Consider the following 18460-nt stretch of genomic DNA (forward strand, 5'->3'; position numbering starts at 1 on the left):
GGGGCAGGTGGAATCTTTAGCAGAGAATTCCTTTCTCCATTCTGTTAGCTAAGCGTTGCTGTTAAATGCCAGCCGACGAACGCAGCATTTGAAGCAATCTGACGCTACATCCCCTGCCCTCTTGGTTGCTGCAGTTCTCACACCCTCTGCTCTTGTGATGTCACCACATGACATGGTGTCTTATTCCCATAGCGTCTTATATATTAGACAGGACCAAAGTTTATAAGGTAAAAACTGAAGCATAACTCCTTCCCTTCCCCGTTTTGACTTAGGAAAAATAAATCCTGTCCCCTCCCCCAGCCCTAGCCCAGCCCCACCAGAGCTGCTGCGGTCAGGAGACAGGTGCTCTCTCACCTGGCCCTGAGCTGCTGTGGTGAGAGAGGGCTGGGGGGAGTCCTCTCTCCCTCGGGCAACCTGCTCCCCAAACCCCTCATTCCAAGCCCCAGCCCAGAGCCCACACCCCCAGCCAGAGCCCTCAGCCTCCTGCACCCCAACCCTCTGCCCTAGCCCTGAGCCACTCATTCCCAGCCCCACCCCAGAGCCCACACCCCCAGCCGGAGCCCTCACCCCCCTGCACCCTAACCCTCTGCCCTAGCCCTGAGCCCCTCATTCCCAGCCCCACCCCAGAGCCCACACCCCCAGCTGGAGCCCTGAGCCCCCTGCACCCCAACCCTCTGCCCTAGCTCTAAGCCCCTCATTCCCACCCCACCCCAGAGCCCGCACCCCCAGCTGGACCCCTCACCCCCCTGCACCCCAACTCTCTACCCTAGCCCTGAGCCCCTCATTCCCAGCCCCACCCCAGAGCCCACACCTCCAGCCGGAGCCCTCAGCCCCCTGCACCCCAACCCTCTCCCCTAGCCCTGAGCCCCTCATTCCCAGCCCCACCCCAGAGCCCACACCCCAAACCTCTGCCCCACTTCAGCCCCCTCCCACACTCCGAACCCTTCAGCCTCACCCCTGCCACACACCGTCCATGTGCAGAATGAATTTTGTGATGTGCAGCAATATACAGGTGATGTGTCACATAACAAAATTGCACATATTGGTGCACATCACAAAATTCATTCCGCACACGGACATAAAAAATGTGAGGAAACACTGCTCCTGACTTTCAACCTATCTGAGACATCTTGAATTTCATACAGTGACTGATCAGAATAAAGTGCTCTCAAGTGAGCTACAGACCAACAGTGGTTCATAGTAATTATTCAGCCAGTATTTTAGAAGACCTCGACCACTAGAGGAAATCCTGACCTGCTAAGAGACAATTAATGGAGAGAAGCAGCACGATTAATTCCATACATTGGATTGGTTGTGATTTATTTGCCTGATTTGAAAAGAGACCAAAAGGACCCGAGTCTCCTCGCTGGCGATAGCCCCCTGCTCGGCCAATCAGCACTGAGACTCTGAGGGGCGGGAGGCTGAGAGGTCTCACCAGATGTCCCAAAGGACGGCCCAGGTCACCATCAGAGGGGATCACTCTCAGATCCAGCCCTACCTCTTTGTGGGGACCTCCCGCAATGAGAGCACCCCACACCCCACAGACACCCCACACATACCCCTCCTTGGTAGAGGGAGGGAAGCCGGGGAAAGGGGAAAAAGAAGCAAGAGAAGAGGAGAAAGGAGGGAGGAAAGAGGAAAAGGGAAACCAAAAAGGATAAACCCCAATGTCCCCAGGGATTCCAAGCGTCAAAGTCCTAGGCAGGAAATCAAATTTGGCCACCTTAAGCCAGTGTTTTCTGGGCCTAGAATGCTGCCTGCACCAGGGGGATCAGACTGAACAGGTTCCAAACCTCTCTGGGCCTCTTACCTTGGAAAAGGGAAGTTTGTTTTCGGCACAATCAGTGGTAGGAAAGGAGAAAACTCCACAGAGGTTCCTCCTCATGCTCACATCCGTGAATCCTAATTCTCTCTCAGTCCTTGAGGAGAGACCTCGCGAAGGAGACTTGCGGCAGCAAAGCCGGGGGGGTCTCAGAGACTGGCCTGGCCCTGCCCGGCTGATGTCAGGGTCTCTCTGTGAGGTCACCCCCTCCCCACCACCTTTGCCCAATAGGCCGAGTTCCTGCAACAGGCCTTTGTGATGTCACTGCCACCCCCACCCCTCCCCTCCAAGCTGATGTCCTGCCCCTGGCCAGCCTCGTTGGGTGTTTGTTTCCCCTGGATCTAGGGTTGCCAACTTTCTGACCCAACAAAACTGACCACCCTTGTCCCGCCCCCTCAATGACGGAATGCAAGGCTGAGTTCACTCACCAACCCCCTGAAACGTGTCAGTGCCCCCAGAGAAAACTGGACCCCTGCTATTGGAACAAGATGCTGGAGATCTGAATGGGAAAGGGACTGTCTGAATTGTCAAGATGGGGAACGAACAACAATCTACAGCAATGTCATTAACACAAACACACTCCAATCCTGCTCCAGCCGGAAGGGAAATGGGCAGGAATTCCTGCTGTCCAGCAATGGACACACTTACAGCCCCGCACAGCAGTGAGTGTGCCGGGGAGGCTGGTCTGAGCAAACAATGTGAAGTGATAATTCACTCAGAAGAGAATCATAGTGTAGGGAAGCCAGTGGCCATCAGGTAGCTGTGGCTGAGCGGTTAAGGTGCTGGATTAGAAATCCTTTGGGGCTTTCCCACGTAGGTTTGAATCCTGCCAACTCTGGAAGCATTGAACTGTTGTCATTGCTGTAGTCTCAATGCTGGTGCATCCCTAGTGCCAACTGGAGGTAGATCTGGTCTTACTCTCAGGCTGTCTACACTTAAAATGCTCCTGTAGTACTTTGGAGTAGACAGTTGCTACAGTGGCTGGTGAGGTTTTCCTATTGCTCTAGCTGCACTGACAGAACACAGAGGCTGAATTCCCACCCCTCCTGCATAGGAGCTCTCAGCAGTTTAATTGTTCTGCAGCCAGATTCCCATTAGAAATGCTGTTGTGGGACATTCCCAAACCTGGACATTTACCAAGGACAGAATTTGAAGAGCAAACCTGGCTCCTCCCACCAGGAGGGATTGGAGTGTTTTGTCCCTTGTGATGGGTTGGATCACAGAAAGCCCCTTGGGAGCTGCCAACCGATGTGCCAAGACTACTTCTGCCCCTGCTTTCCTGCCCTGGCAGCTCGGGACCCCAGCACCCTGTCTTGTTGAGCCAGACACGCCCGTCTGCTCCAACACAGACCCAGGGTCTGAATTACTTGCCCAAAGCTGCAGGCTTAACCTGAAAGCAGCTCACAGAAGCTCAGGTTCAGCTGTTTGTCCTCTATGACCCTAAATCCTTTTCATAGTCCCTGCTTTCCAGGCTACGGTTCCCTAGGCTCTAGGTGTGGCCACCAGCCTCCGTTCCCAGCTATAGGACCTGGCTTTTGGCTGTATTAAACTGCATTTGTTTTACTAATCCCAGTTTACCAAACCATCCAGGCTGCTCTGTACAACTCCCCGTCATTAGCATTATTTACCACTCCTCCAAGCTGTGCTAGCCACAGACTTTATCAGCAGTGATTTTATATTTACTTCCAGATGGTTAATTACAAAGTTGAATAGTGAGGGGGCTACAGCCAATCCCTGTGGTGCCTCGTTAACAGCTCCCCCATTCAGTGATGATGCCCCATGGACAGGTACAAGGTCAGACTTGGGGTCACCCATCAGGGGAAGGGGAGCAGGGGGATTATTTTACTGTTTTATAATGCACCTACTTTTTTTATTCACAGGCTAAACCTACAGTGTCTGTCACTCTTGTACCTGGGCCCGTCTGGGACAATTCTCATCTCATTTACACTGGAGCCAACCCAAAGTGAATCCAGGCCATCCCACCCAGCCTGCCCATGACTGCTGTCTGTGGAGATCTAGCCCAGGGAACAGCCTCACTCCGCCATGGTTGGGCTGGTTCCCCGATTTCTTTGCTTCTGCGGAAACACTCCCAATGGCCTTTCCCCTTCCCCATCCTGCACATACTGCCCTGGCTGGGCAGATCCCGTCTGTCCAGGGCTTGCCCCTGTCACCTCCACCTTTCCACTCGGGATTTAGAGTAATCCAACAAATCCCCTTCTTTTATTAGCATTGGGTACAGGCCCCACCCAGGGACCAGCCCCATTGTGCCAGGTGCTGTCCACATACAGAACAAACAGACACTCTCTGTCCCACAGAGCTGCAATCTGCCTGCTTCCCGTCTCCCATCAGGAACCGCTCTTTGCTACGGCTTGGGCCTGCTTCCACTGCTCCCTGGGGGATTGGCAGTTTCACTGGCTCAGGCTGCGCTGCCCCTTGCTGCCTCATCCGAGCCAGCTCAGACACTGTCTGGGGCTCTTCTGAAAGGTCTTTGTGTAAAATCCCAACGATTAGATGTGTCGCTTTGTTCCCCCCCCCCCCCCATTGTTATTTGTTTGTACTGCCACTGGCTGCACAGCCGTCAGTCTGAGCCCGGGGCCCCATTCTTCTAGGCACTGCCCAGCCACACAAAGCTCTCCCTGCCCCAAAGAGCTTCCACTGAGTCATCGTATCGATCCCACAGGCCCAACGCTCTGCTCGTTCCCACAGGGCCTTCGAACATTTTCAACGTGTTTCTGGGCCTCTGAACCTTTTAATAAAATCACGTCTCTGGGTGAGTTACGGCTTTGCTCCTCCCACACCCACTGGGAGCGTCCTGAATGCAGCCAAACACCTGTTTGTTGTGGCAGGCAGAAGGCCCTGGGAGGGAGGGGGCGGAGTTGGTTAGCGGGAGATGGGCTGGGGGGAGGGTAGAGCTTGGCTGCCAGTGGGTGCTAAGCACCCGCTAATTTTTCCCCGTGGGTGCTCCAGCCCTGGAGCACCCATGCAGTCAGCACCTATGATCCCCTCCCCCAAATCAAAATTCCTAGAGATTTTGGGTGCATCTCTCAATGTTGTAAATGTTACTAGCTTCTGTGGGTGCGTGTCTCTCTGGGTGGGTGTCCAGGTGTGTTTATGTATAAGTTTATTGTGATGTCACGTATCCCAACAGCAAAGAATGTTCTGCTTCAGCATTCTTGCCCTGCCTTAAGTCTGCCAACTGGCTTGGTTGACAGCGGCTGGTGACCCAAGGAGCTGCTGATAGACGCGTACTATCCATCTGTCAACAAGTTCTTGAAACAGCTATTTACACAGGTTTTCGAAAGAAGATGAGTTTTTACAGAAGGTAATTCCCAGATTCCCAGGCGCTGATTGGTGGGGCTGCTGGTGGGCGGGAGGTGCTAGGGGCTGGAGGGGGGTAGTGGATGGGGGGCTGCTGACATATTCCTGTGGCTCTTTGGCAATGTTCATTGGTAAATTCTGGCTCCTTCTCAGGCTCAGGTTGGCCACCCCTGTCCTAGGGACTGGTGGGGGCCAGCGTTGCAACAGTCAGTTCTCAACATCCCGTTTTGATTTGAATGTGGACATGTTTCAGTTCCCCTTCTGCGTCAGCCTTCCACGTTCTCTGGAGGCAGATTTCCATTATTTTATCTTTCAGCAGACGAGTAGGGGTGAATTTCCATGGATAGAACCTAAAGGGAAGATAACAAAACTCATGTAAAATTTAGATTGATATCTCCATAAATAGTATTTCCCTTGGAGTTGCCCCTAAAGTAATGCACATTGGAAAAAATAACCCCAACTATACATACAATATGATGGGGGCTAATTTAGCTACAACAAGTCAGGAAAAAGATCTTGGAGTCATTGTGGATAGTTCTTTGAAGATGTCCACGCAGTGTGCAGAAGCGGTCAAAAAAGCAAACAGGATGTTAGGAATCATTAAAAAGGGGATAGCGAATAAGACGGAGAATATATTATTGCCCTTACATAAATCGATGGTACGCCCACATCTCGAATGCTGCGTACAGATGTGGTCTCCTCATCTCAAAAAAGATATACTGGCACTGGAAAAGGTTCAGAGAAGGGCAACTAAAATGATTAGGGGTTTGGAACGGGTCCCATATGAGGAGAGATTAAAGACTCTTCAGCATGGAAAAGAGGAGACTAAGGGAGGATATCATAGAGGTATATAAAATCATGAGTGATGTGGAGAAAGTGGATAAGGAAAAGTTATTTATTTATTCCCATAATACAAGAACTAGGGGTCACCAAATGAAATTAATAGGCAGCAGGTTTAAAACAAATAAAAGGAAATTCTTCTTCACACAGCGCACAGTCAACTTGTGGAACTCCTTACCTGAGGAGGTTGTGAAGGCTAGGACTATAACAGCGTTTAAAAGAGAACTGGATCAATTCATGGTGGTTAAGTCCATTAATGGCTATTAGCCAGGATGGGTAAGGAATGGTGTCCCTAGACTCTGTTTGTCAGAGGGTGGAGATGGATGGCAGGAGAGAGATCACTTGATCATTGCCTGTTAGGTTCACTCCCTCTGGGGCACCTGGCATTGGCCACTGTCGGTAGACAGGATACTGGACTAGATGGACCTTTGGTCTGACCCGGTACGGCCGTTCTTATGTTATGTTATGTTCTAATTCACTCATTGCCTTCAAGTTGTGAATCTAAACCTTTTGTCTCATGTAATGGTTGGCTAATGTATGTGTATTGAGACAATATCTATCTGTTTACATGATTGAAACACACATAAATGAGATCAAATAATGCAGAAGAAATAAATCTTAAGCTATTGAAAGTGATACAGCTCCACTCCCATCCCCTGGCTGTCATCTTGGCAGTTCTCTCAGAAATAATCTCATGGAGATAGACTTCAAAACTCTCTACAAATTCTACTATACCCCCATTGGGCTATATACAATAGATGTGTAAATTCCCCCCTACAATTCCTTTCCAGGAAAGGGGTTTAAATAAACTGTAGCCTACATTGGTCATGGGTCTCGGTGTGATTTCTTTGTTATTGTGTTGGTGGCCCAACTTCTGACTTGATGTTATAAATAGTATGGGAAATTCTTCATTTAAAGTTTACTGATTATTTTCCCCATGCTAATAAATTCCAGATATTGAAATAGTTGAGAATAAGTCAACATATTTGCAGCTGCAAATCCATCCTTCCAGACCCTCAAACCTTCTCGATGACAATCTTTTGTTCCGTTTACTGGGTTCTCTGGGAACAGAGGTTTATTGGTTTTCAGCTTGGCCCCATCTGTTCCCAGAGTCCCAACATTCTGTGCACAAAGGAGTGGGGTTAATAATGAAGCAGTTTTGCAACTAGACCCAGGCAATGACCAAAGAAAATAGAAATTGACCTTTGCTGTTTCAATGTCTGCCCAATGGCAGAGGAGGCGTGAGATCCATGGGGTGAGAGTCAGGCTAGGAAATGTAGCCAGCGACTGTGCGAGGATGGGAGGAATTACAGATCTGGTGGATGGAGGTTTCCTGTTAGAGAACAAAAGGGGAGAACCTGTGATGTGCTCTGTCCAAGGAAGGTTATGAGAAAGAGGGAACAGGGATCCTGGTGCCTCTCCCCAAGGAAACCTCAGACAAAGCATCTCCTCTTGGACAGGAGCAGCAACCTTCACACTAGCAGTTACAGCCATCTTTAGGTTCATAAATTCATAGTTTCAAAGGCTCTAAGGCCAGCCCTGATCATCTAGTCTGACTCTCTGCATAACACAGGGTTATGAGTTCAATCCTTGAGGGGGCCATTTAGGGATCTGGGGCAAAAATCTGTCAGGAACGGTACTTGGTCCTGCTGTGAAGGCAGGGGACTGGACTTGATGACCTTTCAAGGTCCCTTCCAGCTCTGTGAGATAGGTATATTTCCATATTAATTAATGCAGCTCTCTCCCCAGTACAGACCTGGCTGGGGGCAGCAGCAGCCCAGGCACCACCATCCCTGCCGCAGCCCCCGGACTCCAAATGCCCTGCACCGGACACAGCTGCTCCCCACCCTCCCCTGGTGTAATGGTCAGCATGCAGGAGTCTGACTCCTACCATCTCACGTCAACTCTCCATGGGACCACCGGGTACCCTGTTGGCTTGTGGCCAAGCCCTGGGAGCTCTGCTTCCTTCTATTGAGTTGTGCAAGAGCAAGTCTTTCCCCTCCTGCCGGGTGACTAGCGCCCACTGGTGCCAGGTCCTCGCTCTGGCTGGTTTGACGGAATGGCCGCAATGGGCCGGGCCCTAGAACTTGACACCCTGGCTAGAGATGCTGCAGTCCTGAGGGTTGCGATTCTCGCAACTTCACCAGATGCCCACAAGCTTGGCCCTTGCACTTGCTGCCGCGCTTTGACTCTTGCCCACATGGCGCGTAACGAAAGGAGGCCCAGGCCCAGGGTTGATAGGCAGGAGGGAGGAAGAGCCCCAGGCTGGAGCCCAGCACACTTTCCTCCTCTGGGCTCCTAGAGCAGAGGCGGCTGGTGCTGACAGCTCCAAGGGAAGGCTTAAAAGCCACAGAGCAACCGAGGGTGGGGCAAGAGGAGGGGAGGACCGTGCCTGCGCGTGAGCTGCAGACAGCCACAAAGACACCAGCCAGCCTGCTCCCTTGCACACCAGACACCCAGTGAAAGGCCATCCGCAGACCAGCATGGGGGCAGCTGCTGATGCTCTGTGGCCAACATCAGAAGACGGTAGGAGAGCAGGGCCAGCCCCGCTGCTGGGGCCTCTTACCATTCCCGCTCCAAGGTTGCTCATTTCACAGTGGGGCAGGAGATTTTCCCCAGCTGGTGAGAAGCAGAGAAACAGCCGGGCTCCAAAGGTGCTATTTAGCAGCACCCTCAAGCAGAGGGACAGGCACACATTTGGAAGAGGGAAACTGCTCTGCACACTAGCCTGGGCATCCGCCCATTTTCTTTGGCAAGTCAGGAATGGCAAAGGCTAGCCTGGAAGCAACTAAGGCTCACGCTCTAGCCTTTGGGATGCCCTACGCCCCAATTCCGTCCTGGGGAAACTGCTCTAAAACCAGAGCATGGGCCTGAGCGGCCAAGAAGAGGTTCCAGGCCTGAAGAAAGCAGGAATTTCTGCACAAAGGGAAAACTAAGCAAACACAACCATGAAGGGACTTGAACCCTCAATTGCCTGATCTAAAGTCAGCTGCCTTCACCCTTAGGCCACAGGGGAAAAGCCTCTCCAAAGCCTTCTTTAGAAAAGGTGGATGGACACTGTTTCTCGGGTCATCTACTGAGGGGCAGAGACTCTCTGGGCACAAGAAGTCGAGTTCCCAGCGAGATGTGGCGCCAGGTGCAGGACTTTGGCAGGGAGGCTTCAACATGGGGGATTGGGATGCAGCTGGCTGTATAGGTGCGATTTAGTGGCCCCACGGCACAGGAGGGAGGTCAAGGAAAAGGAATCTTGCTGGTAGGCAGTGGCCGTGGAGAAAAAGAGGAAGGGTACCTGGGACTTTTTTTTTTGGCCTCTCTTTTGCCTGCCTGCCTCCTTGCCCTTGTGGGGGAGGTGTAAAGGCTTTCAACAAGCCTGGCTAGCTCAGCCTGTAGCGCTCCTTGTCCCTCCCAGCAGACAGAGGAGGGCAGGGTCTTCTCATTTCCCACCCACCTACTAGGCACCGGGTGATGTGGGAGGCAGAACTCTGGGCAGAGAACAGGGACAGGAATCCCAGCACCTCCCCTTTGTATTCACTGCAGTCTCTGCCTAGGGGGTTCAGGCTCCAGTGCTCTGCTCTGTTTTCCCAGCCCTGTCCAGTGGGGTGTTTCCATTTTCAGAAATGGGGGAATGTTCACACGCTCCCAATGGGTCTGTTCATAAACCAGGCCATAGGCTGAGCATGTCCCAGCAGGTTTATCAGTCCCTGTCCCCCCAAACCTCAGCCTGAGTCTTTCCTGACCCTCCCCCTCTACAACAACCCTCCCCAGCACCTCCCCCAAAATCCCATACCTGAGCTGGATCCACCACAGCCATTTCCCTGCCCCGACCCCTAGGAAGATGGGACGGTCTGGAGCAAAACGGGGTCGTTATTCTGCAGCCTGTCAGGGCGAGAAGGGAAATTCGGGAGGTTTCTGAATGAGTGTTAGTCCATTTCACACCCCGATTCCCCCAGGCTCTGTCCCTGTAGACAGACACTCTAGACTCTGCCATGCTGGGAGAAGCCTCAGTGACATTATTACAGCACAGACCCAACCTCTCCCCCGGGACTAAACCTACCAGACGCTATTACACTCTCCCAGGAACAGAGTCTCTGAGCCAAACGCCAGAAAAGAGCAGAATCAAAGGAGCCCCTTTGGGGGATCCCCCGACACTGTCCCCAGAACAGCCCATTCCCTCAGCAGCGCAGGGACCAGGCAGAGGCAGGAACTGGCTTTTCCTCTCCCTGCTCCTCACCTCTCCCAGGAAAGTCAATCTGCCCCAGGGGGCTGCAGGGAATGGAGCTGGGTAAGGCTGGGTGCCCGGAACCTCCCTCCCCACTGATTGCTCCAGCTGCCCCGCCCAGTCTCTCCCCTCTCCCTCCTGCACGAAGAGCCGGTCACTGTCCTGCATTCCCGTGGGCGTTTCCTCGCCAATAGCTACAGCCACTGCTAACGGGCGTGAGCCTGGGTGTGTTGGGCAGCAGCTCTGCGCCGCGCAGACACTCGGGGCAGAGATGGGGCGAGCAGGAGCCATTTCTGCAGAGTCACTTTCCAGCCTGGGCCCGGCACTTACCCCAGATCTCTCGTATCACCTGCAGTCTCTGGCTCAGGAGCTGATACCAGCAGAGCCCAGGGCTGCCCCAGGGGGATAGTTGCAGACCCAGGAGAAAGTCCCCCCTTGGCTGGGCACAGCTGGTCTGGGATCATAGTGATGGTCTGTCCCAGCACAGACCCCACTCGGCAGCAGCAGCTCCTCAGCCCAGGCCCCCAGATCCCAGCAGAGGCAGCAGCATCTGCCCCAGGAAGCCCTGCGAGCTCCAGGCCTCCAGTATCCTGAGCTCAGAGAGAGACGGACACCGACTCCTCGGCCTGAGCAATGACCAGAGCCTCTGCTGGGGGCAGCTAACGACCGAGCCTCCCTGCGCTGCCCCCGCAGCCCCCAGGGACAGTCAGGCTGATGCTGATCTCATTTGCCCCTCTGGACCCATAGCGGAACCGGAGACCCAGTTCAACCTGGGATTTCGTACATGAACCAGAACCGAATCTCACCCATGCATTTGTTTTACCGACTGAACCAGAACTGAACCCAAAAAAAAAAGGGCGGTGTGTGTGTGTGTGTTACCAGTTAAAAGAAAGATTCAGCATTTTTAAAGCTCATTATATAAAAAAAAAAATAATAACCTACAGAGATCTTATTTTCATTTGAAGAGAAGACAACAGAGTAGCGGGCTAGTGATGGCCCCAGAACAATGAGAAGAGAAGGGGGCCAGCCCAAAAGAGCAGGGAGGGAGAGGGAAACCTTGGGAGCTGCCTGCACACCATGGGAGGCAGAAGGCGGCCCAGAGGTAGATGATCCATCTCTGAGATACCCCTGGGGAGAAAAGTGGTTGGATGCTCCCTGGGCCCTGAAGTTCATAATAATTCTTCAAGTCCAAGGGCAAAGGTAACGGCTCCCCAAACCTCTCCCCTTGACATGCCTCCTCCCATCATCCCCACCCCTGGGGCAGCTCCTCCCTCCAGTTGCCCCACTTGAGGCAGGGTTCAAGCTCCAAACTCCCTTCCCCACTGAAGCCTCCCGCCAGCCCCCTCCGCGGCACTGTCTGATACCCACCCCTACCCCAGAGAGATCTGTTTCTCTCACACATATATCTTGATCCTAGACATCAACCCCCACTGTCAGCAGAGGACAAAGTCAAGGCAAAATTTCATGACACCAAAAAGTGGATGAAGATGGAAATGCTTGAGTCAGAAATAATGATGTCAGAGAATCAATGTCAGACACGTCTGAAACTGAAAGATGAATTGGAATGTCTTCTGAACGCTTGTGAAATCTCTAAAAAGGAAGCGATATCTGGATGATGGAAAGCTCAAAAAAGGATTGGGCCAATTCCTGATTCATTCACAGATGGGCCACGTCTCCATAAGAAAGAAAACATATTGAACTACTGGGAACAGCTGAAAAATGTCACGCCCACGCTAAATCAACTAGCAAAATTCATACTGGCAGTTCCATAACACAAGTGAGCGTCAAAAGACAATTTCCGGGCCTCCAATGTGTCCTTTCACTGCAGAGGTCCTGTATGACAAAGCAAATGTTTAAATATGGTTTTTTAGGTTTCTCAAACAGACTGTTTAGGAAAAAATAATCATGTATATTTGACAACACAAAAACACTAGGGAAACTCCTGTAAAGTTAAAGTTACCAAATAAATAAATAATCAAAAATCCAAACAGTTTCCAATATTGAATTGCAGCTGGATTTACCTCCACTAAGTTTGAAATAGGATTTAAACCAGTAACTGAACTTCTATTTTTGTTTCTTTCAGTGGCCTTGAACCAGAAATGAAACCAAACGTATTGAATGGAACTGAACCAGAATCAAACCAAAACAACTGGGAGGTGAACTCCCTTCCTGCTGTTGCTAGCGGTGACTCTGGTTGACACAGAAATCGGAGAGGGACCCTGTTCAGTCCTGTCAGCCCCAAACATTTATCATCCAGGAGTAAGATCCCCAAATAATGAGACTGTCTTAACCAAACAAAGAGTAAATTAGGAGCAGGGGGCGTGTGCGCGCATAGGGGGTGGGGGGATATTTGCAAATTCTGAGCCCTTAGCGGGAAGTCTGATGCCCCCCCCATGATTGTTTGACCTAGGGATGTAAATATTGGTTAAAACGATGAACCGGTTAGAATTATATCATTTAACTCGTTAACCGTTTTACCTCAGGTCTCTCCAGCGGCCGGCACAGGGCAGCCGGGGCTGGGGTCCCACCGACCAGGTACGGCAGGGTCTGCTCCAGGCCGCCATGGCTGCCGCAGACAGGGCTGGAGCCACTCCAGCGTGGCTCTGTCCGGGATCCTGCCTGCCCACCGGCGTGGGGCTGCCCCACACCCCCCAGCCCACTGCGGCCGGGACTCCTCTGGCCCAGGGGGGCTGGCCGGTCGGCGGGGTTAACTGGCAAGGTCCGGTTAACCGGTAAGCAAACCAGTAAACCCAGTACTTCCTGGTTCACCTTTGATATCCCTGGTTTGACCATGTCTAGGAAAAAAGCTTCCCAGTGGCTGCTGGGCGGGGCAGCCCCTCCCAATCTCCTACCCCATGGGCTGGGGGAGCTGCCATTGTATCTGTGCCCATCCCCCTCCCTCCTCCTGCCCTCTGGCTCTGCCCTCCCCAGCCAGTCTCTGCTTGTTCCATAGTCTCCCTCCAGCCTCCCCACAGCCCCTCCCCCACATCCCCCCTTTTCTTCCCTTTATCGGACACTCAGAGTTTCCCTCTAGTCCAGCTCTGCTCCCCTGAGCCCCAGAATTCTCCCCCTGCCCCGATACCTGTGTGTTCCCCCAGCCTCCCTCCAGCGCCCCACATCCCCCGGCCCCCTCCCGCCCCCTGCATCCCTGTTCCCCAATTCCTACCCCCTCCCACATCCCCAGTCACCCCCCTCCCGCCCCCTCCCACATCCCTGCTCACCCCCCTCCCACATCCCTGTTCCCCAATTCCTGCCCCCTCCCAGATCCCTGGTCACCCCCCTCCCTCCCCCTCCTACATCCCTGTTCCCCAATTCCTACCTCCTCCCACATCCCCGGTCACCCCCCTCCCGCCCCCTCCCACATCCTTGCTTACCCCCCCTACCACATCCCTGTTCCCCAATTCCTGCCCCCTCCCAGATCCCCGGTCACCCCCCTCCCGCCCCCTCCCACATTCCCCTTCCCCCTCCTGCCCCCTCCCAGATCCCTGGTCACCCCCCTACCACATCCCTGTTCCCCAATTCCTACCCCCTCCCACATCCCCGGTCACCCCCCTCCCGCCCCCTCCCACATCCCTGTTCCCCAATTCCTGCCCCCTCCCAGATCCCCGGTCACCCCCTCCCTCCCCCTCCCACATCCCTGTTCCCCAATTTCTGCCCCCTCCCAGATCCCCGGTCATCCCCCTCCCGCCCCCTGCATCCCTGTTCCCCAATTCCTGCCCCCTCCCACATCCCCGGTCACCCCCCTCCCGCCCCCTACCACATTCCCCTTCCCCCTCCTGCCCCCTCCCACATCCCTGCTCACCCCCCTCCCACATCCCTGTTCCCCAATTCCTGCCCCCTCCCACATCCCCCGTCACTCCTCTCCCGCCCCCTCCCACATCACCCTTCCCCCTCCCCCCGACTCCCCACATGTCGCTGCCCCGCCCCCACCCCCTGCAAACCCTGGGCGCTGCAGCCGCTTCCCTCTGCCTGAGGCCGGGACTCGCAGCTCGCCCCGCTGGGAGCAGCCTGGGCCCCCCGCCCCGCACAGGCTGCACTGGGAGCAGCTCCCTGCGGGGGGCAGGTTTCCCCTTCTCCCCACGTGGGGCACTGCCTGGGGGGCTCGGGGTCCCAGTCAGGGGGGCCGGGCCGGGGTCTCTGCCCGGGGAGAGTCTCGGGGGGGGGGAGGCAGCGGGAATGTCCCTCCCCCGCCCGCAGCCAGGGCTCGGGGGGCCCCAGCGGCAGCAGCCGAGGCCCGGGGGGCTGGCAAGGCAGCGCCCGCAATTCACTCCTGCTGCTGGGCTGGGCCCCGGCTCGCTCCGCCCGGCGCCTCCTGGGCCCTGGCGAGCTGGAGTCCCTGGGTCTGGCCGGGGGGTCTGGCTCTTATTCATGTCTTGTGGCGTCACCCCCGGCCCCCAGCAGGGACGTGGGGCCAAGGGGTCCATGCCCAGGGGCCCAGGGATTTCAAAGGCGCCGGGCCGAGGGGATCGATCTGTGTTTTTAAATAAAAATGAAGATACAAAATGTCACTAGATCAGTCGATGCCACAACTTACGCCTAGTGGGTGACCGACCCCCCCGTCCCCCGCTGGTGCACACAGCCAGAGATGCCCCAAGGCCGACCAACAACCGTGGTCTGGTGCCACCCCACTACCCCGCCCACAGCCCCATGGGGCTTCCCCCCACAAGCCCCCAGGCCCCAGTGTGGCCCACCACTCCACAATCCCCCACCGACTGTCCTCCTCGCCCCAAGCCAGGGTGCAGCCACCCCACCCAGCTGTGCCACCCGACAGCCCCTCCCCCCACAGCCATGCTGTGTCCCCCTGGGGGCAGCCATGCTGCTGCCCCTCACTACCTCCCAGCCCAACAGCCACAGCCATGCCATTGACCCAAGCCCCCGATCCAAGTCCCCTATAGCCTCTCCCTCCCCCAGGCCCCTCCCAGACCCAGGCCCCATCCGTACAACCCAATCGCCCCCTGCCAACAACCCCCCTCTCCTCTCCCACAGCACCGATCCATCCCCTACCCTCCCACACCACACAGACCCCTCCACCTCCCAGCTGTGCCACCCCCCCACCCCGAGCCAGACCACCAACCCCGTCAGACACCCTCCCCTGCTGGTGCACCAAGGTCTCCCCAAGACCGACAACAGCTATGAATTAAAACCCCACAGTGTTTGTTGGGGCTACTGGAGCCGTGGAACCTACCTGGAGATGCTGAAATCTCACTCTTGTCTCTCTACTCCTGCCCCCATCTCCAAGCCAGGCACTGGGCAGTTCAGTGGTAAAGTGATGAACTGATGATCATCAGTTTGTTTTATGATGGGGGGAGGGGGGAGGTTTAAACTATTTTCCTGGATCAAGTCTCCCTTGGTGTAGTAAGTGAAGGCCCTGATAAAGGCTCAGTATGAGGCCTGAGGCCTGAACTAAAGTAATGGTCAAGACTTTGCTAACATAAAGCAAAGTTAAGCTGTGAGCAAGAGGCAGGCCCTGCTCACAGAAGCTGGCAAGAAAAGGGCTGATGTTGCATAAATATATATCCACTTAGCATAGTTACAGTATAAACGTGGTACCAAGACACACTATACCGAAACATTCCACAGATAACATGGAACAGGCCGACCCATCCCAATGACAGGGGCAAAAGGGCGAGGATGCGTGCGTGGATGGGAAAGCAGAGCACCACACCGGTAGCATCTGACAACACTTGGCAGCTCAGTCACCATTTCAGATAGAGCAGAGCTGGGCACTGGGCCACCCGGGGCCTTTAACACCACAGCCCTGGGGAGGGGGTGCTGAGCTGGACCATCCAGTGAGGAACACAAGTCCTTCTACCCTCCACCACACCCTAGTTTGGAACTGCTGCTGACGGCTCCCCCCACCCGTGGTAACTTTTATCCCCTCCGCCTCCCTCTATCTGGGGGTTTTCCCTTCTGCACCTACCTGGCAGGGCAGCCCCACCCCAGTCTGAACCGCTGATCCTGTCCCAGTTTTGTCCCTCTGCCCATCCCTCCCCTCCGATTTCCCCCCTTCAGGAGGATTTTCCCTGCCTTTGATTGCAGGGAGCAGATTCTGATGGCGCGTGAGGGCAGCAACTTGCAGATGTTACTGAGCATGTGAGAAGAACATTAGAAGATAAGAACGGTCAGACTGGGTCAGACCAAAGGTCTATCTAGCCCAGTGTCCTGTCTGCTGACAGCGGCCAGTGCCAGGTGCCCCAGAGGGAATGAACAGACAGGAATCATCCAGTGACCCATCCCCTGTCCCCCATTCCCAGCTTCTGACAGACAGAGGTTAGGGACACCATCCCTGCCCATCCCGGCTAACAGCCATTGATGGACCTGGCCTCCATGAACCCATCTAGTTCCCCTTTGACCACAGGACCCTGCTCAGGATAAGTGAAGTTGCAAGTTCTAATAGGAAACAGCTTCTGATACAAGGGCAGCTCCTCTTCCTCCTCCCCTCCCATGGGGATGAGCAGCCCCCCCCAACTGCCACTCTGCCCCAGCCTCCTTCAACCCATTGCCCCCTTTAGCCTCCCCCCAAATGTCCCCTTCCCCCATCTCCCCCTTCAGCCTCCCCCAACTTCCCCTATTGCCCCTGCTCCACCGCTCTCAAGTTCCCTTCCCCACAACCATCTGCTTCCTCACCATGGGGAACAGGAGCAGAAAATGCTTTTCAAAAAACCTTCTGCAAAGTAAAAAGTAAAACAAGCCAAGCAACCCCCTCCCTTGCTTTGTGCTGGGTGCCCAGCTGTGGGCTTGTGTGTGTGTGTGTGTGGGGGGGGGGGTTGTTCTGAGCACACTCTGTTCAGGGAAGGGGTGGAGTTGGCCAAAGGGGCAGGTTGTATCTTTAGCAGAGAATTCCTTTCTCCATTCTGTTAGCTAAGCGTTGCTGTTAAATGTCAGCCGACGAATGCAGCATTTGAAGCAATCTGACTCTAAATCCCCTGCCCTCTCGGTTGCTGCAGTTCTCACACCCTCTGCTCTTGTGATGTCACCACATGACATGGTGTCTTATTGCCATAGCATCTTGTAGGTTAGACAGGACTTAAGTTTATGAGGTAAAAACTGAAGCATAACTCCTTCCCTTCCCCCTTTTGACTTAGGAAAAATACATCCTGTCCCCTCCCCCAGCCCAGCCACACCAGAGCTGCTGCGGCTAGGAGACAGGTGCCCTCTCATCTGGCCCTGGGCTGCTGTGGTGAGAGAGGGCTGGGGGGGGTCCTCTCTCCCTGGGGCAATCTGCTCCCCAAACCCCTCATTCCCAGCTCCACCCCAGAGCCCACAACCCCATCCGGAGCCCTCACCCCCCTGCACCCCAACCCTCGGCCATAGCCCTGAGCCCCTTATCCCCATCCCAGAGCCCACACCCCCAGCTGGAGCCCTCACACCCCAGCACCACAACCCTCTGCCCTAGCCCTAAGCTCCTCATTCCCAACCCCACCCCAGAGCCCGCACCCCCAGCCAGAGCCCTCACCCCCCTGCACCCCAATCCTTGCCCCCCCCCAAGTCCCCTCCCACACTCCGAACCCTTCAGCCTCACCCCTGCCACACACCGTCCAGGTGCAGAAGGAATTTTGTAATGTGCACCAATATACAGGTGATGTGTCACACCTCACCTCCATATTGGTGCACACAACAGAATTCATTCCGCACATGGGGACTCAAAAAATTAGAGGAAACACTGCTCCTGACTTTCAACCTATCTGTCACATCTTGAATTTCATACAGTGACTGATCAGAATAAAGTGCTCTCAAGTGAGCTACAGACCAACAGTGGTTCATAGTAATTATTCAGCAAGTATTTTAGAAGACCTAGAACATTAGAGGAAATCATGAACTGCTAAGAGATAATTAATGGAGAGAAGCAGCAAGATTAATCCCATACATTGGATTGGTTGTGACTTATTTGCCTGATTTGAAAAGAGACCAAAAGGACCTGAGTCTCCTCGCTGGCCATAGCCCCCTGCTCGGCCAATCAGCACTGAGACTCTGAGGGGCGGGAGGCTGAGAGGTCTCACCAGATGTCCCAAAGGACGGCCCAGGTCACCATCAGAGGGGATTACTCTCAGATCCAGCCTCACCTCTTTGTGAGGACCTCCCGCAATGAGAGCACCCCCTACCCCATCCACACTCCACACACACCCCTTCTTGGTAGAGGGAGGGAAGCCGGGGAAAGGGGAAAAAGAAGCAAGAGAAGAGGAGAAAGGAGGGAGGAGAGAGGAAAAGGGAAACCAAAAAGGATAAACCCCAATGTCCCCAGGGATTCCAAGCGTCAATGT

The sequence above is a fragment of the Emys orbicularis genome, chromosome 6 (assembly GCF_028017835.1).
Source record: "Emys orbicularis isolate rEmyOrb1 chromosome 6, rEmyOrb1.hap1, whole genome shotgun sequence".
Lineage (NCBI taxonomy): Eukaryota > Metazoa > Chordata > Testudines > Emydidae > Emys > Emys orbicularis.